This window comes from Trichechus manatus, unplaced genomic scaffold, assembly GCF_000243295.1.
Source record: "Trichechus manatus latirostris isolate Lorelei unplaced genomic scaffold, TriManLat1.0 scaffold00305, whole genome shotgun sequence".
Taxonomy (NCBI): Eukaryota; Metazoa; Chordata; class Mammalia; order Sirenia; family Trichechidae; genus Trichechus; species Trichechus manatus.
In genome coordinates, this window is record NW_004444241.1 from 80368 (window position 1) to 85712 (window position 5345).

Consider the following 5345-nt stretch of genomic DNA (forward strand, 5'->3'; position numbering starts at 1 on the left):
TGGCTGGTGGGTTCCAACTGCGGACCTTTCGGTTAGCAGATGAGCGCTCAAACACTGCACCGCTAGGGCCCCTCGTCCTCTGAAGAGAGAGATCTTATTTTTGAAAATTGCAAAAGTGTAAGTATGAATTTAAATGTGGTGAGTAAGATAGGTAATTAAACAGGAAAATATTGCTTAGGCTTCTAAATGGAATTTGAAGCCAGTGCCTAAAGAAGAGCAGGACTAAGGAGAGGCAGTCGAGTGTAGAGAAAACGGCATAGGCCTGTATTTGTAGGTACTGTATTTCCTTTCCCTTATTAAATAGACATTTCCCACTATCTTCACACTCCAAAATTGTGATTAGGCCATTTTTACACATTTATATCCTATTTTGGTCATTTAACACTGTTATATTTTCCTATGTCATTAAGAAAATCAGGTTTTCAAAAAACACTTGATAAGCATTTACTATTCCATCATGGGTATACCCTAATTCGTAAAACCATTTCTTGTTAGACATTTAGAAAGTTTCCAGGGATTTTTCTTTCTTTCTTTTTCTTTCTATGATGGACACCCACATCTCTATACATAAATCTTTGCAATTTCAAATGGATGAGGCTGATCTGAGCCAGTATCCTATTGGCCAACTCTGTTTCCTCCTAACCAGAAGCTGCTGAGAGAGGAAAATGGCTGATTGGCCTTTGGGATTTTTTTCTGCACTCTGCAGAGGTAGAAAGGGAGGAAGAGGTGAAACTGGAAGGGCCAGTGCTGAAAGTTTGGCCTCAGCAAGAAGATGCAAGTGTCTTTGGGAATCTTTGGCTTCCTTATTGCTAAATTCTTTACAGAAATTGTCCTGGATGGGTTAAGCTGGCAACACTTACCCACTCTCATGGCTTCCTTCAGGGACTATCCTATCCTGTGCTGATGAGCATGGCTACCAGAACCCCCTTCACTTCATGCTAATGGCAACTAAGTTACCCTCCAAAAATTCTAAGCCAGTTTACGTTTCTACCAGCGGCGTATGAGAGTGCTGTTTCCCTTGCCAACATGGGACAAACAGCAGCTCTTTACCCGAATTTGTTTTATGTTAATTGCTTCTTCTGGATGGTCTCTTGTAGAACAAGTCAAATATTGACAGATCTCTTTTGATTAAACTCTAGGGTGACTTTCCCTATTATTTCTGACCTCTTCCCTAGGCCTGTTCTGTGAGATACATAGGCCTTAAGAGTCTGTATGTCCAAATCTTGTGTTATGTCTTTTCTGGGACATCCTGGTACATGTCTGCGTTTCCCTTTTGCAGTCACTAATATGCCTGGAATGGTTTAGGCATAACCCTGCTTAGAGACAGGAGAATGACTTTTCTCAATTACATATTGGCACAGGGAGAGGCAAATTAAAGAATTATACAACACCTTGTTATAACAAATTGCTTATTTTCTTTTTTTTTAACTGTGCTTTAAGTGAAAGTTTACAGCTCAAGTTAGTTTCTCATACAAAAATTTATACACACTCCTCCTTTCCATCTTGGACTTCCTGTGCTTGGGACCTAAACCTGCCTTTATCATATTTTATCCTTTATTACTTTCATTCCCAAAGGGCCTTATTCTGTGTTAGGCGTCAGTGAATACATGAAATCAGCTAATCACTGCTAATTAGTCTGATTATTCATGGTATGCTTCCCAGGTGACATAATGCTTTACCCTAGGTAAGAGATGTACATCTGTCTGCAGAAGGCCCTAAGGGAATGACTCCAGCATGGATAATGTGGGCAGCATGGTATCTGCAACAGATAGCCTTTGCTAGGCATGCACTGCCTCATTCTGAGCACTGCTTTGTATTAGGCACTGTGCTGGGAACTGGGATAAGACACGAGCCCTCTCCTGGAAGACTTCACAGTTTGGAAGTAAGTCAGGCATGTTCAAATAGGTTATTATAGTATAGTGTGTGCTCTGGAGTGGACCATTTGTGTAAGGTACTATGTAAGATCAACCCTGAGTGGATGTATCAGACATGTCAGGGAGATTTGGGGGCCTTGGTCCAGGCATGGATGGTAGTGGTAGGGCCTGTACCTTAGTTGCCTGCAGACTTAGGTGCATATGGAAACCTGGTACTATGGTGGAAGCAGAACTCTTGAGGGGAGTTTATACTGGAACAAGCACAGTCTTGTGTCTAAGAGGAATTTTCTTGATAGAGCAGAAGCCTTGATAGAATTTTTCAGTCACACCCTGGGGGTAAGAACAATATTTACATGCTTTCATCCAGTCCTGGTGTGGTAAAGCGGCAAAAACCCTAACTAGGGAATAGTAAGACCTAAATTCAAGACCCAGTTCTCTTACCTAGAGCTAAATTAGTTAATCAATAACTTTATCAAGCACCTACCACGTACAAGGTGGGAATGGGAATCCGACATATAGAACTCCTTCCTTGACTTCAAGAGCCTATGGTCAAAGTTCAAGGCAACACTTATAGGGGCTTAGAAGAAGGAGGCAGTATCAGTGATTTACTAATTACTCTTAAACATCTTCATGGCAGGAATTGAGTTGCCTATAATTACATAAGTCTTTTTTTTTTTTTTTTTTTTAAAGGTACTCTGTAGCTCTTTGCTTAGAGCTAGGTACTTTGCAACCCTTAATAAATAGTAGTTGATTGACTAAGATTTGTCAATCGAAGGAAAGCCATTTTTCAGGGCCTTGGTGAAACGATGTTGCATCACTTGATGAAATAAAACTCCCTTAGCTCTTAAAAGTGTATATATTACTTCAAGATTCTTGGAGGGAGATGTTGAATTCAATGCAGAATGCCATCACGAATCTGGCTTGTGCCATTGGAAACCCTTGTTCTGTTAGGAGATGTGAGCTGTACTGCATCGGGCTTCAGTCCAGGCCACGTAGTGTAAAGGAAAGTGCCCTGAACCATGAGTCAGAAGACCTGGGTTCCACTCCCACTTCTGCCGCTTACCAACTGGGTGAATTTGGAGGGTCAGCCTGTGTCATGGACTGAATTGTGTTCCCCAAAATTATCTGTGAACTTGGCTGGGTCATGATTCCCAGTACTGTATAATTGTGTACTGTTTTGTAATCTGATGTGATTTCCTTATGTGTTATAAATTCAGTCACTATGATCTAATAAGATGGATTAGCGGCAGTTATACTGATGAGGTATACGAGATTGGATAGTGTCTTAAGCCAATCTCTTTTGAGATATAAAAGAGAAGTGAGCAGAGACACATGGGAACCTCATACCACCAAGAAAGCAGTACTGGGAGCAGAGTGCGTCCTTTGGACCTGAGGTTCCTGTGCTGAAATGCTCCCAGACCAAGGGAAGACTGATGCGTCGTGAAGACCTTCCTCCAGAGCCAACAGAGAGAGAAAGCCTTCTCCTGGAGCTAATGCCCTGAATTTGGACTTGTAGCTTACTGAACTGTGAGAGAATAAACTTCTTTTTGTTAAAGCCATCCACTGTGGTATTTCTATTAGAGCAGCACTAGATGACTAAGACAGCCTGTCAGAAACTTCATCTATAAAGATAAAACTTTATAAAGAGAGAATAATATCTGCCCTGCATTATTATACAGAACAAGAAATTTCCAAAGCAAAGCTTAAAATATAATGTGCTCTTATCCACAAAGATACCTTCCTCAGTGGCATGGATATTAAGCCTCCTGCCTTCAGGCAGGTCTTAAAATATCCCTACTTTACATATGAGGGAGCTCTGGTGGCATGGTGGTTAAGTTTTTGGCTGCTAACCAAACCTTCAGCAGTTTGAATCCACCAGCTGCTCCTTGGAAACCCTATGGGGCAGTTCTACTCCGTCCTATAGCGTCACTAGGAGTTGGAATCGATTCAATGGCAATGGGTTTGGGTTTTTGGGTTACAGATGAGGTAACTGAGATCTACAGAGGCTAAATGACTTGCAGATTATGTTTTGAGCTGATCTTTTCTCTGTTTCAAAGATCTTTATAGCACCTAGTAGAGTACCTAATGCAAATACATGCCTTCTCTGTGAGCACCCTATTTAAAATTGCACCATATCCCTCCTTCTGTACACACCCCTTGCTCCTTCCCTGCTTTATTTTTCTCTATAGCATCATCATCATCTAACATACTATATACACACATTCTATGTAGAGTATATATATACTTTACACACACACTATATATAGGTTCTCTCCCCACTAGAATGTAAACATTGCAGGAATTCTTGTCTATTGTGTTCTCTGTTATATTCTCTGTGTCGCTAGTAGATGATTGATTAATGTTTTTAGAATAAACGAATTAAAGGTTATTCCAGAGATGGCTTACCTACTGAACATTGCCTTGTGGTACCTTTTAGGCTCGGATTTCAGAAGCAGGGGAATGAAATAACGGTGATTAGAGTGAGCCCTTGAACACTGTGGGTCTTGGGCTTTGTCTTCTGACTAAGAAGGTATTTTGCCAAGAGAAAAGATCTTGGAAGTCTGCTTACCTGGGTTCACCTTCTAGGTCAAGGAGAGAGTTGGTATAATTAATGTTTAGAAGAAGAACTCTGAGAAATAAGACTCTTGGTTTTCTTTGCTATGTGCTTGGGCACTTTCTGTCATGTTGCGGGAGGCTGAGAGGGTTCTGCGGGCTCAGGCTTCCCAGAGTGAATTCTCCAATAGATTTGCCTAGTTATGAATAAGCCTACTGTAATAAAAATTGATATTTATGCAAAATGATTAGTGAAGAAGGGATTATTTGCTTATAAAAGGATTCAGGGTGTTCATATGCCATAAAGCAAAAAAACTCTGGGGTAAGACTTAGCAGCCCTGGGTTCCAGTCTTGGCTTTGTAGCTAATATTTTGTGTGACTTTTGGTAAGGTACTTAACTTCGCTAAAACTAGACCTCCCCTTTTCTCTCTAGGTTGGAAAAATCATGTGAGATCACAGGTATAAAAGTCTTTCAAGCCTATAAAGGAAGAAAGGAAATGAATATTTATTAGCATTTGTTGGTGACTCCTAAGTACCAGCCATAGTACAACATGTTTTCATCAGAAAAATTAGCTCATTTAATCTTTACAAACATTTTACAGTTGACGGAGCTGAGGCTCATTGGGATTTGTCATCAGAGAGCCAGTTCCTTTCCCAGAGTTCTGGGTCTATTGCCTGGGCCTCTTCCTCAGCTGTGGGTCTTGGCCCACAGGAGACTTCCAGGGGGCTCTGCCCGTCTGCCCTCTTGTAACACTGTGGACTCTTCTGGCATGATTCTCTACTGAGCTTCCCCATAAATAAATAAATTTTTTTTTTTTTAATTGTACTTCAGGTGAAGGCTTACAGAACAAATAGTTTCTCATGAAACAGTAGTACACATATTGTTTTATGACATAGGTTAACAACCCCACAACATGT